Source organism: Leptonychotes weddellii, unplaced genomic scaffold (genome assembly GCF_054177405.1).
Source record: "Leptonychotes weddellii isolate Sample4059 unplaced genomic scaffold, ASM5417740v2 HiC_scaffold_684, whole genome shotgun sequence".
NCBI classification, from domain to species: Eukaryota; Metazoa; Chordata; class Mammalia; order Carnivora; family Phocidae; genus Leptonychotes; species Leptonychotes weddellii.
The window spans coordinates 1-14,994 of NW_028037726.1; the positions used below are offsets into that span (position 1 = coordinate 1).

The 14,994-nt window shown below is 41.3% G+C and overlaps 1 pseudogene; it reads left to right on the forward strand.

Moving 5' to 3' along the window:
- Positions 1-8,450: 8,450 nt before the first annotated feature.
- LOC102745226 (methyl-CpG-binding domain protein 4 pseudogene) lies at positions 8,451-12,117 on the forward strand (annotated as a pseudogene).
- Positions 12,118-14,994: the final 2,877 nt, after the last annotated feature.

The window sequence follows — 14,994 nt, forward strand, 5'->3', positions numbered from 1 at the left end:
TTTGTCAGAGAGAGAGAGAGAGACCACAAGCAGGGAGAGCAGGCAGAGGGAGAAGCAGGCTCCCCGCTGAGCAGGGAGCCCCATGCGGGACTCTATCCCAGGACCCCGGGATCATGACCTGAGCTGAAGGCAGATGCTTCACTGACTGAGTCACCGAGGCATCCCAAGGAATTGCAAGATCTTTTATTTTTTTTAAATATTTTATTTGAAAGAGAGAGAGAGAAAGAGCATGAGCAGGGAGAGCAGAAGAGGGAGAGGGAGAAGCAGATTCCCCACTGAGCAGGGAGCTCGATGCTGGACTCGATCCTAGGACCCTGGAATCATGACCTGAGCTGAAGGCAAATGCTTAACCGACTGAGCCACCCAGGCATCCCATGATCTTCTTATACAGTCTCACTTGTCACAGCATTTTTGAAGCATGTATATATATATATATATTCTCAAGACAACAGAGAAATCCCCTTTATGACTACAGAAATATAAACTCCACTCAGAAGACTTAGAAAGAGTGAAAAACAAATTTCCCCAAGTATCAACATCAAAAGATTATCATTCTTTTTGATTTTTAATTTTTTTTTAAAGATTTATTTATTTATTTGAGAGAGCGAGAATGAGAGAGAGTACATGAGAGGGGGGAGGGTCAGAGGGAGAAGCAGGCTCCTCGCTGAGCAGGGAGCCCGATGCGGGACTTGATCCCGGGACTCCAGGATCACGACCTGAGCCGAAGGCAGTTGCCCAACCAACTGAGCCACCCAGGCGCCCTTGATTTTTAATTTTGAACTACTTTTCGCCTTGGAGATGAATTGCAAATATAGTTGTAGGAAAACGGTCCCTCCCAAAACACCCATGCCCTACTCTCAGAATCCTCTGAAGATGTTATGGTGATGGCCCTGGAGGCTTTGCAGATGTAGGTAAGGAGAGATTAGCCCTATTTATCCAGGTAGGTCCAATCTAATCAGAGCCCTTAAAAGCAGAGAGCTTTCTCTGACTGAAGTCAGAGAGATTCGAAGCATGGGGACTCAACCCACTTTGGCTAGCTGTGAGATGGAAGGGGGGGCCCCCCTGCAAGGACCAGAGGGAGGCTTCTAGGAGATAAGGATGGCCCCTAGCTGACAGGCAGCAAGGAAATGGAATATCCTTCTGTAACTGCAAGGAATTGAATCCTGCCGACAATCTGAGTGAGCTTGGGAGCGGACCCAGAGTCCCAGGTGAGAACCATGATCTCCATGGATACCTGAATTTTAGCTTGGTGAGACCCTGAGCAGAGAATCTAGCCATGCTGCTCCAGACTTCTGACCCGTGGAACTGTGAGATAATAAATGGGTGGTGTTTTAAGCTGCTAATTTTGTGGCAATTTGTTCTGCAGCAATAGAAAACGAATACAGGAGTACAGAGAGTTCCCTGTCTATCCTTCACCCAGTTTCTCCTAATGTTAACATTTTATTTATTATAGGATAATGATCAAAATCAGGACATTAACATTGACACAGTACTACCAGCTAAACTACAGTCTTTACTTGAATTTCACCCATGTTTCCACTAGTGTCCTTTTTCTGTTCCAGGATCCCATCTAGAATGAAACAGTGCTTTTAATCATTGTGTCTCCTTAATCTCATTCAGTCTGTGATGGTTCCCCAGTCTTTCTTGACCTTGACGCTTTTGAAGAGTACTGTCTGGTTATTTTGTAGAATATAACTTGATTTGTGTTTGTTAGGTGTTCCTACATGATTGCAATTATATTATGTACTGTTGGCAAGAATACTAGAGAAATGTGCTTTTCTTAGCACATCATATCCAAGGGTTCATGATCTTGACGTATCTTTCTACTGGCTTTGTTAACTGTGATCACTTGGTTATTGTGGTATCTTCTGGGTTTCTCCACCATAAAGTTACTATCTTCCCTTTGTGTTAATCAATATCTTTGAGACTATGCAAATCTTATTTGTCTTTAAACCTTTGTACACTAGTTTTAGCATCCATTAGTAGATTTTGTCATCTGTAATCAGGGGTGGGTGGAAGGATTCTTAATAGTTTAACCAGTATCCTTCCAACTCCCTCCCATGTTTGGTAAATAAGTGTTTGCGTTAATATATATGTAAATATATAAATACATACATAAAGCAAATAGGGTATATTTGTTACATATAATACTAATGTTATTTTGTAACCAGCTATCTACTTAACGATGTATCATGAACATTTTTCTTTGTCAATAAATATTTTTTATTTTTTAATTTAATTTTTTAAAAGATTTTATTTATTTATTCATGAGAGACAGCGAGAGAGAGGCAGAGGCAGAGGCAGAGGGAGAAGCAGGCTCCCTGCAGAGCAGGGAGCCCGATGTGGGACTCAATCTCAGGACCCTGGGATCATGATCTGAGTCAAGGCTTAACCGACTGAGCCACCCAGGTGCCCCAATAAATATTTTTTTTAGAATATGGGTTCTAAGAGTAGTTAGTAGTAGTAGTTAGATAGCATTTTATTTTATGGTTCCGTTATTTTTCTAGCCAGTTTACAATTTTCAGATGAGTTGTTTAAATGATTTTTTATCATATATAGGGCGTGGTGAATATCTTTGTACATACAGCTTTGCACACATCTCTGTATTTCCTAAGCATGGTTTTCTTGGAAGTTGAATTGCTGGCTCAAAAGATTTGTACACTTTTAAAACATTTGGTACACCTTGTACACTTCCCTGTTTCTGACCAAAAATGCAAATGCGTGGCAGATTCTCCCATTCATCTTATTCCTAACAGTGTTTCATATCAGGATTTTCGGCATTCTTGCTCATGGTATAATCATTTAATAAGAATTATATTCCTGCAAAGCCAGCTTTCCGTTTTTACAACCAATGGCTTCGAGTGGAGACACAGACCACTGCAGACACCAGCCTATGGCGTGCTGGGGGTGAGCGGGAGGCTCAGCTCAGCATGAAGCTAGTACTAGGAGTCTTCTCTGTAGGCACAAGCTCAAGATCAGTGGGCTGCCCCCTGGGACTGGCTGCAGTGGTGGTCCTTAGTACTTGGTGGTATCAGAATCACCTGGGAAGCTTATTAAAATGTAAGTTTCTGGATTCAAATCCAGATCTAAAGATCAGAATCCTTGGTGGAATGTCCCAGGCATTTCTATTTTTTTTTAAAGATTTTATTTATTTATTTAATTGACAGAGAGAGAGAGAGACAGCGAGAGAGGGAACACAAGCAGGGGGAGTGGGAGAGGGAGAAGCAGGCTTCCCACTGAGCAGGGAGCCCGATGCGGGGCTCGATCCCAGGACACTGGGATCATGACCCGAGCTGAAGGCAGATGCTTAACCGACTGAGCCACCCAGGTGCCCTCAATAAATGATCTTATCACTCCCACCCTTTCATGTCTCCTGCAGCCTCTTTTGCTCCTATGAACATCTTGTAATTTGCCCATACTTGGTGTATGTGATTTCACAGGATCCTTACTGCAGCCCTTCAGGGAAAGGGGCGCTGGTATTAGGAGCCATTGCATTTGTAAAGATTAGGAAACAGGCTTAGAGAAGTTAAGTAATAATAATAATAATTAACATTCATCGAGTCTTTTGTGTCTCAGCACCCCTGCAGAGTGGAAATTAATATTGTTAGGCCCAAAGCAGTCATCAGACTGAGCCATGTGAGCTGGTTAGAAACAGAACTGAAGGTCACATCACAGCCTGGTCCAGACCAGATCCTCACTGTAGCTGATCAAGCCCTTGCTCCTTGGGGGGTGTGTGTGTGTGTGTGTGTGTAGGTGTGTGTAGGTGTGTGTAGGTGTGTGTGTAGGTGTAGTGAGGGATGGGATCCAAGTTCTGGGATCTTGGTTGTTGGTCTAGAGCAGCTTCTGTCTGCAGTATATTTACTTACAATCTTAGTGTGTGTCTGTGGTGGGGGAGGGGGAGCAGGATACATACCTTTCCTTGGCTCTTAGAGTATCTTGGTCCCCTAACCCCAACACCAACCAGGGTGGAGAAAATCCACTCAGAAGCATCATATTTATGGAAGCTATTCATACATCCTATACGAATGGGCTGTAGAAACAGGGCTGGCGTGGAGGAAATGAAGATTTTCGACTGATGCTGAAAGCTGTATTATCTGCTCTTGAATTTCCAGGCTGCCCTATAGTTGTTTATGTGAACATGATGCATTTTAAGGTATAGTATTTAAAACACACATGGCATTAAATCATAGTTCTGCTCTTTACATACTTTATAGAGAAACTGGGACATGGTTTCATTCATACAGATTATTAGGCTCATCTCCTTAGAAGAGCCTAGCTTCTTAAAGTAATGGGTTTGACGTGTATAAGGATGATTTCAGTATAAGTAGCTCTTAAACTATGCAGTTGAGAGCAGAGACCGTGGGGAGTACAGTGACCTTACTTTATGTAAGGAATGTTCATCACTTCTGTTATCTCATGGTAAAGATTAGGTATGAAATATAAACACATAAGAACTGAGAGCAGCAGGTCCTTAAAATAGCTCGGTTTCTCTGGATTCAAAGTTGAGAGAAGAAGGCAGTGGATTTCACCTAGATGACAATTTAACAACTTCTCCTCTTTCTGAAACCTCATATCTCTTCTCTCTCATTCCACTTCCAACAGTGGGAGAGAACCTGTGGACTTCCCATCACCCTGTCTACACCTCGTCTACACAGGGACTGCTTTGCCTTCCCTCCTGTAACTTTGGCTGCCATCTTCCTTTACCTTCTCAAGCATCTGGCTCCAGCAGTTTTTCCCTGTTCTGTATCTTCAACTTTTCCCTATCTACTGGATCATTCCCATCACCATATACATATGCTATAATATCACCCATTGTAAGATGAAAACAAAACAAAACAAACTTCTTTACCCTGTATCCTTCCCTAGTGATGACTTACTTCTCTCCTCCCTTTAGAGCAAAACTCCTTGAGAGAGTTGTCCTGTTCTTCCTTGAATGCACACAGGCTTTCAGCCCCTCTACTCCCCTCTGCTGAAGTGGCTCTTGCCAAGGTCACCAATGACCCTGTGTTGTTAAATCCAGTGCTCATTTCTCAGACCTCATCTTGCTTGACCAGCCCGCAGCATCTGACACAGTCACTCCTTCCTTCTTCAAACACTATAAACCCTTGGCTTCAGAGAACACGCTGTCTTGGCTCACTTCCTTCATCACTGTTCACTCTTCTGCATTTTCCTTTGCTGGCTTTTCCTCATTGCCCCAACCTTTAAATTTTGGGTACACCATGATTCAGTCTTTGGGTCTCTTCTCTGTATTCCCATTCTTTACATTTCCACTTCTGAAACTTTCTCACATCAGGGCCTACACAGGAAATAACCCCTTGTTTTGTCACCCTGGGATCAGCAAGGCCGCCCTGGGCTGCCATATCTTGGTTCACCATAATCTTTCTTTTTTTTGAAGATTTTATTTATTTATTTATGTATTTATTTAGAGCATGTGAGTGGGGGAGGGGCAGAAGGGCAGAGGGAGATGAAGAGAGAGAATCTCAAGCAGACTCCGTGCTGAGCATGGTACCCAATGCAGGGCTCGATCCCATGACCCTGAGATCATGGCCTGAACTGAAATCAAGAGTCAGATACTTAACCAACTGAGCTACCCAGGCACTCTCTGTAACCCTTTTATATGCCGAGAAATGCCAGGTAGAAATTTTTTTTTTTTAAGATTTTATTTATTTATTTGACAGAGAGAGATCACAAGCAGTCAGAGAGGCGGGCAGAAAGAGAAGGGGAAGCAGGCTCCTTGCTGAGCAGGGAGCCCGATGCGGGGCTCGATCCCAGGGATCACAACCTGAGCCCAAGGCAGACGCTTAACCCACTGAGCCACCCAGGCACCCCTGCCAGGTAGAAATCTTTACTAGATGATCTGTTCTCTGTTCCAGACTTTAAATAACATCTACACTTTGTTCTCTAAATATGTATCTTTAGCCCAGATTCCTCCCCTAAACCTATTCAACTGCCTCCTGGAAATCTCCATTTGGATGTCACTTTCAGCCAGCCCTTGGTTCTTTTTTAGGAGGAATTACTCTATAAATAGGTATAGGTTTGGTGTATCCACGGAGGAGGTGAATTCAAGATCTTCCTACATTGCCATTAACAAGGGAACCCTTAACCAGGGGTGACGGGGGGTGGGGGGTGGGGGTGGGGAGGAGAGACAGAGAGAGAGAGGGAACACAGAGAATCAGAGTGAAAATCAGTTCATGAGGTTTAACATTCAAATGAGAGGAGTTCCAGAAAGTGAAATCAGAAAAAGCTGAGGAGAGATATAATTAGCTAATTCAGGAAACCAAAATCTCTAAGTTAAAATGACCCATCTCAGTACTTCTCTCAATGGATAATTAAAGAAAAAAAAAAAAAGACTCACACCAAGTCATGAAATTTTAGACTTCCAGGGATAAAGAGAAAATCATAACAGGTTATAGAAAGGAAAAAAATAACATATAAAAAGATGAAGCATCAGAATGACTTATCACAATGCTGTGGAGAGGCAATGCCTGAAATTTTTTTTTAGTATAAAAATATGGACATGAAAACAAAAACTGTCATCATTTGCAGATACTACGATTGTTTGACCTAAAAAATCCATGACCATTAACTGAAAAATCCAACCATCAGAGCTAGTAAGATGGCTGGATACAGTATCTACATGAAAAATCAGTAGCAGGTCTATGCCTGTCAATCTCTCAAACTCATCAGGTTTTAACCAAACTCCTCTTGTCCCCAAAACAAGGTATTCTGGATGTTCACATTTCCATGAATTTTATCCTTATTCTTTCAGTTACTCAGTCTACACACCTTAGGGTTATCCTTTAATTTTCCCTCCACATTCAAACAGCTACCTTATATTATAGATCATTCCCAGACAATGTCTTTTGAATACATCTCTTCTGATACCACCAATGCAACACTCATATATTTTCATTTACTTCCTATGACACCGAGTCCAACTCCCTTCCCCCTACCTTGCTCTACAATAGAGGCTGGAAATAAGGAAATACTAGGATTCTCAGCCTTGAAGCCTGGGGTGACCATTTGACATGGGTCAGGCTAGTGAGCCATTAGGCAGAAGTCCCTGGGAGAACTGCTGGGTTTTCAACAGAAACCAAGGAAGACCAAGAGAATGGATAACATCTTTGAAGTGCTGGAAAAAACCCAACCTATAATTATATATCCAGTAAAAATATCCTTCAAAGAAGTGAAATAAAGGGGATTTCCTCAGGCTAAAGGAAAACGGCTTCAGACAGAAGCACACACTGCAGGAAGGAATGAAAAGCACCAGAAAGAAAAAAATATGTGAGAAATAGAAAGGAATATTTCTTATTTAGAAAACAATAATGATAATGTTTTATAAAATTTGTACTATATACAGAAGTAGAACATATGACAACAATGTATAGAAAAAAAGGCAAGAGTAGGGGGTGCCTGGATGACTCAGTTGGTTAAGCACCTGCCTTCTGCTTGGGTCATGATCCCAGGAGGGAGCCCTGAGGTGGGCTCTGTGCTCTGTGGGGAGTCTGCTTCTCTCTCTCCCTCTGTTCTCCCTTCGGCTTGTGCTCTTTCTCTCAAATAATAAATAAAAAATCTTAAAAAAAAAAAGGCAGAAAAAGGCAAGAGGCAGAGATAAGTTTCTTGTATTGTTTCAAAAGTGGTAAAAACACTAATTTAAAGAAGTCTGCAACAACTATTTTTAAGTAAGCATCCATACATTAATGCCCATGGAAAGATTACTCTAAGAATGTTTTTAAAGATAATACAGGAGAAAAATAATTAAGACATTGATGAGTCCAAAGAAAGCAAAACAGGAGGACTAAATCCAGGGGGTTGACTGGGGGTTGTGGGACCCTAGGGTTCCAACAAGATATTGCCTAGAAATTATGCTTGAGGGGGGAAAAAACGTTTTTTTTTTTAACTTTGCACACCATGCAATGTCAGTGCTCATAGAGATGAGCAGGGATGAAGCAAGCCCTTTAGCAATTTGGTTAGTGATCTTTCAGCCCCTTTGGCAGTGCACAGTATGACCTTGTTTATTTGTGAAGCCCAGTGTCCGTTCTGCTGTAAGAAAAAGAGAGTAACAGATGAGTCAGAAAGATAGGAGGGAGCCAGATTCTGTAGGGTCTTGTAGACCACTGTAAAGACTTTGACTCTAAGATAGGAAATCACCGGTACGTTTTGAACACAGGAGTGACCTGATTTGGTTTTTATTTTATTTTTTAATTAAAAAATTTTTTTTTAAGTAGGCTCCATGCCCAGTGTGGATCCCAGTGCAGGGCTCAAACTCACCACCTTGAGATTGAGACCTGAGCTGAGATCGAGAGTCAGACGCTTAACCGACTGAGCCAGCCAGGCACCCCGACTTCTATTTTAAAATAATTCTGAGTGCTGTATTGCAAATAGACAGTGGGAGTGCACAGCCTAAAGCAAAGAGGTTGGTCTGGACACTGTTGTACTAAACCAACAAGATGATGAATCCTTATAACCAGGATGGACCAGTGGAGATGGTAAGTGGTCAGAATCTTGATATATTTTGAGGTGACACCAACAGATTTTTTTCTGAAGGATTGGAGGTAGGGTGTTGGAGAAATAAAAAAGTCAAGCCTGACTACAAGATGTCTGACCTGAGCCACTGGAAGAATGAACCCGCCATTTACAGATATGGGGAAGATGATGGGATAAGCAGTTCTGAGATTAAGATAAAGAGATCAGTTTGAGACATGTTATTTCTCTTTCTCTCTCTTCCCTTCTGGAAAGTTTTCTTGACTTAACTTTTTAAATTCTTTTCTATGAAGTCTTCAAATTGTTGATTTCCTGGAGATTTTCCTATTTTTTTAAAAAAGATTTATTTATTTGAGAGAGAGAGAGTGTGTGGGGAGAGGGGCAGAGGGAGAGAGAGAATCTCTAGCAGACTCACCGTGGGGCTCCCTACGGTGCTCGATCTCATGACCCTGAGGTCACGAACTGAGCCGAAACCAAGAGTCAGATGCTTAACCGACTGCACCACCCAGGTGCCCTTCTTATATGTTTTTTGAGTGTCCTTTTTCTATAATTCCTACTCTTGTTTCATGGATGAAATATCTTTTCTCTCTGAAAACATTAGTTGTAATTTAAAAGGTTTTTTTTTTTTTTCTGCCCCATGAGGTATCTTTTTTTTTTCTGGGTTCCTTTCTTTCCTGGGTTTCATTCTTTACAATTTTTATTCAAAGTTAATAATTCTGTGAGGTTCATTGTAGAAGACAGCATCATCTGCCACCTCTCCCTTTATCTCATTTCGATACTTCCCCTCCCCCATTCAAACACTCTCAGTTCTTTTAGCTGATATTTCTAAATACCATACTTGCATTGCTATCGCTTGACTTTTCAGTTTCAGGCACTATCTTTTTCTTTGGTGAATGAGAGTTTACCCCTCCTTCCTATTTGTGCTGTCATAAGCCTGCTCTGTTGTCATCCCTCCATGTTTCTAATGTTATTAGGTAATTATTGAGTGTGAACACTATTGTTCTTTGCCTATTGCAATTGTTTTTCTTTTTTTAAAAGATATTTTATTTTTAAGTAGTCTCTACACCCAGTGTGGTGCTTGAATTCACAACCCTGAGACCAGGAGTTGCATGCTGTACTGACTGAGCCAGCCAGGTGCCCCTCTTTTCTTATTGATTTGTAGGAATTCTTTATATAGCTAGGCTATTATTTCTTTGTTAGTTGTATGTGTTGCAGAAAGCCCTCATTCTGAGTCTGTCTTTTCAGTTTGTTGCTGGTACTTCTGTTACATAGAACTTTAAATTCTAATGTAATCACACATAGCCGTCTTTTCTTGATGGTTTGTGGCTTTCCCCCTCTTGTTAAAGAAAATTATCTTGAGGTCATGAAACTATTTTCCTATATTTTCTTCTAAAAATTTAAAGTCTTGCTTTTCACATTCAGAACTTGAATTCACCTGCAAAATCAATTTTCTGTGATCTGAGGTAGGGATAAACTTTTCATGATTTTCTGTGTAAGTGATCAGTGATCCTAACACTGTTTATTAAAGAGCTTCTGTGGGATTTGATTGGCTGAGCTATGTGATGGCAGCTGTGGCCGAGGGGGTGGCCGGAAAGCAGCTGCGCAGTCCGACAGACTTGCGCTGCCTTGACTTTTGGTTTCAGCCTAGTGCTCTGAGCTGAGAAAGTTTTCGCATCTTGTTCTGCTCCGCTGCTAAGGCATCGCACCTTCTCGGTCCCATTGCTGCCCCCGGAACCCATTTGAAGGGCACGGCTGGAAGGGTGGGTCTGAGCCTGGGGGACTGTGAGGCTGCCCCCTTGGTCACCTCCAGTGGGTGCTTAGCCCCAGACCAACCTTGTGACCTCTGTGAGGAAGATGTTGCTCTGGCATTGGAAAGAGTGGAAGGAGATGAGAAACAAATGGGGATAAAAAGCAGCAGCGGGTGGAATCCTGTGCTGCAAGAATCCATTGCTTCTGCTCAGATTGGTGGTACTACCACGACAGAAAGCCACGAGTCTGTCCCATGCGTTGTGAAGCAAAGGTGATCGGGGAAAACAGCAGGAAGATAGGATATATATTTGATTAGTCCACAAGGACTACAGTTCAGATCCCAAAGTGCACTTGCTAATTACCTTCACAAAAATGGAGAGACTTGTCTTACACCAGAAGATTTTGATTTTATTGTTTCTAAACCTTCTAAAAGGGGCATCAGGTCCAGATATAAAGACGGCAGCATAGCACCTCTGACATCCCAAATGCAAAATCAAAGTAACAATTCAAACTGGAACCTCAGGACACAAAGCTGGTGGAAAAAGGATGCCTCTCCCCTCCCAAGTGGTAGTTTGGAATGGCAAAAGAGCAGGGGATTAGCTAACTTTAAAGAAGATGAAGGTGTTGGGCGCCTGGGTGGCTCAGTTGGTTAAGCGTCTGCCTTCGGCTCAGGTCATGATCCCGGGGTCCTGGGATCGAGCCCCGCATCGGGCTCTCTGCTCCTTGGGAGCCTGCTTCTCCCTCTGCCTCTCTCTCTCTCTCTCATGAATAAATAAATAAAATCTTTAAAAAAAAAAAAAGATGAAGGTGTTAATGATGTTGACTCCGGAAAGGTTAGAAGGTCCAAAGGAAAGGGGGCTATTTTGAAAGGAATTCCAATGAAGAAAACTAAAACAGGGTGCCGGAAGGGTCTTCCAGATTCTGCTCAAAGTAATAGGAGAAGAGAATCTGAGTTTAATAAGGCAGATGCTGAAAGTGAACCTTGTACAAAAAGTCAGCTTGATAAAAAAAGTTTTATCTCCATTTCTGACGCTGGAGCAAGCAACAAGCCCCTCGATGTAACCAATGAAGAAAAGAGACTTGTGAAAAAAAATCATTGAGTTCAGGATCAAATTTTTGTTTTGAACAAATAACTTCTGGCATCGTAAACAAATTATGTTCAAGTGAAGAAGCACAACGAAAAGTGTGAGGAAACCTTTTTAGAAGCTGGGGAAATATAAACAAAAGTAGAAACTGGGGGAAGGAAGGAACATTTGCATACTGACATTTGAAAATGTGGCTCTGAAATGGACAACAACTGCTCGCAAACTGAGAAAGACTATTTCTCTGAAAATATGTCAAGAAGATACCGTTCCACGGACACAAACAGAAAAAAGGAAAACAAGCCTATGTTCTTCCAGCAAATATAACAGAGAAGTTCTTAGCCCCCCACCACGATGCAAAGCCTTTAAGAAGTGGGCACCTCCTTGGTCACCTTTTAATTTTGTCCAAGAGACCCTTTTCCACGCTCCACGGAAGCTCCTCATTGCTACTGTAATTCTCAATTGGACCTCAGGCAAAATGTCAATGCCTGCGCTTTGGGAGTTTCTGGAGAAGTAAGTATCCTTCGGCTGAGGTAGCAAGAACCCCAGACTGCAGAGATGTGTCAGAACTTCTTAAACCACTTTGGTCTTTACAATCTTCAAGCAAAAACCATTGTCAAGTTCTCAGGTGAATATCTGACAAAGTAGTGGAGGTATCCACTTGAACTTTGTAGGATTGGCAAATATGATCTTACCGAATTTTTTGCATCAATGAGTGGAAGCAGGTACATCCTGAAGACCATAAGCTAAAGAAACACGATGACTGACTTCGGAAAATTGTGAAAAATTAATTCTGTCTTAAAATTCTTTGAGGTTTTCAAACTTGTTTTTTATACGTGTACTTGATCCATAAGAGCCGCATTAGGCAAAACCACTGACTTTACAGGCATGTAGATTTTAATCAGTCCAACTAGAAACGTAATATAGGTTTTCTTTTTTGTTTCAAATTTTTATTTAAATTCTCGTTAGCTAACATATAGTGTAATATTGGTTTCAGGAGAATTTCGTAATTCATAGCTTACATATAACACCCAGTGCTCATCATAACAAGTGCCCTCCTTAATATCCGTCACCAATTTAGCCCATCCCCCACCCACCTCCTCTCCGGTGACCCTCAGTTTATTGTCTATAGTTGAGAGTCTCTTATGGTTTGCATCCCCCCTCTCTTTTTTTGTCTTCCTTCCCCAATGATCATCTGTTTTATTTCTTAAATTCCACACATAAGTGAAATCATATGGTATTTGTCTTCCTCTGCCTGACTTTATTTTGCTTAGCACAATACCCTCTAGCTCCATCCATGCTGTTGCGAATGGCAAGATTTCATTCTTTTCGATGGCTGAGTAACATTCCATTGTATATATATATATATATATATATATACCACATCTTCTTTATCCATTCATTAACTGATGGACATTTGGGGTCTTTCCATAATTTGCCTATTGTTGATAATGCAGCTATAAACACTGGGATGCATGTGCCCCTTCAAATCAGTATTTTTGTATCCTTTTTAACTTTTTGAGGAACCTCCATACTGTTTTCCAGAGTGGCTGCACCAGCTTGCATTCCCACCAACAGTGTAGGAGGGTTCCCCTTTCTCCGCATCCCCACCAACATCTGTTGTTTCCTGACTTGTTAATTTTAGCCATTCTGACAGGTGTGAAGTGGTATCTCATCATGGTTTTGGTTTGTATTTCCCTGATGATGACTGATGATTTTCTTAGTATGTGTAACACTGGTAGATCTTTGCTACTGAACGTACTAGAACATATTTTGAGATTTTTAAAAAATAAATTGTTATTTGACAGCAATCCTAAAAATGTAAATGACTTTTCCAATAATAAAATGTGATTTGAAGTTGAAAAAAAAGAGCTTCTGTTCTCCACTGATATTTTTAGTGCCCTTTCTGTCATTTGTCAAATTCACACATATGTTTAAGTCTTGTGTTCTTTCTTTAAAAAATTTATTTATTTATTTGAGAGAGAGAGAGAGGGAGAGAGGGTGCACAAGTGGGGGGGAGGGGCAGAGGGAGAGGCAGAAGCAGACTCCCCACGGAGCAGGGAGCCTGACGCTGGGCTTGAGCCCAGGACCCTGAGATCAGGACTTGAGCTGAAGGCAGAGGCTTAACCAACTGAGCCACCCAGGTGCTCCTAAGTCTTGTGTTCTTTTTATGCATTTATGTATGTTCTTTTTGTGTATTCCATTGGTCTACTGCTTCAATAACACAATGTCTTAATTATTATAGTTTGACTATAAGTCTTTGATACCTAGATGTTCTTGTTCTTCTTCAGTAATTTCCTGGCTATTCTTAGCCTTTACTGTTCCATATAAAATTTTAGGATCAGCTTATCAAGTTCCATGAAAATCCCTTTTGGGATTTTAATGTATAGTTGCATTGCACTTACATAGTAGATTGGAGGATTAGTTTGATTTTGGTTATGGTATTAAGTATTCCCTTTCATGAATATGGCATACATTTTCCAGTTTTCTTTAAGTCTCTCAATGACGTCTTATACTTTTCTCCATGGAAGACTTGCATGTATTTTGTGAGATGTATTTATCTATATTTTTATTGTTATTATAAAGTGATATATATTTTTAAAGATTTTATTCATTGAGAGAGAGAGAGATAAAGAGAGCACTAGCAGAGGGGAGAGGGAGAAGTAGGCTCCCTGCTGAGCCAGGAGCCCAAGGTAGGGCTCCATCCCAGAACCCTGAGATCATGACTGAGCCGAAGGCAACCGCTTAATCGACTGAGCCACCCCGGTGCCCCTATAAAGTGATATTTTTAAGAGAAAATGTCTGCCTAGCATAGCCATATAGGGATGAAATTGCTTTTTGTGTATTTATTTTATATAAAGCACATCTTTGCTGAATTCTTATTATAATAATTTAGGCTTACTATCTAGACAATTTTATCACATGATTAATGATAATTTTGACTTTTCTCTTCCATCCTTTATTCCTCTTATTTATCTTACATGTTTTACTCTGCTAATATCTCTAGTACCTTGTTGAATAGAAATGAGGATGCATGTATCTTTGTTGCTGAAGACCTTTGCAATAGGATATTCGTATTTATTTTCTGTTCCCAGCTTGCTGAAGAGTTTTTGTTGTAGAGGTGCCTGGGTGACTCAGTCAGTTGAGCATGGGCTCTTGATTTTGGTTCAAGTCATGATTTCAGAGTAGTGAGATCAAGCCCTGCATGGGGCTCCCCACTCAGCCAGGAGCCTGCTTGAAATTTTGTCTCTCCTCTTCTTCAGCCCCTCCCCTCCATGCATTCTCTCTCTCTTTCTCTCTAAATAAATAAATCTTGGGGCGCCTGGGTGGCTCAGTCTTTAGGCGTCTGCCTTCAGCTCAGGTCATGGTCCCAGGGTCCTGGGATCGAGCCCCGCATCGGGCTCCCTGCTCCGTGGGAAGCCTGCTTCTCCCTCTTCCACTCCCCCTGCTTGTGTTCCCTCTCTCGCTGTCTCTCTCAGTCAAATAAATAAATAAAATCTTTTAAAAAAATAAATCTTTAAAAAAAAAGAATTTTTGTCATAAAAGGATCTGGAATTTTACCAAATGCTTGTGTTTGTGTGTGTGTGCATGTGCCTGTGAGCATCTTTGAAAGAATTGTGCTTTTTATCCTTCACCTTGTTATGTGGTGAATTATGTGACTCTAGTTAGTTTTTATTTA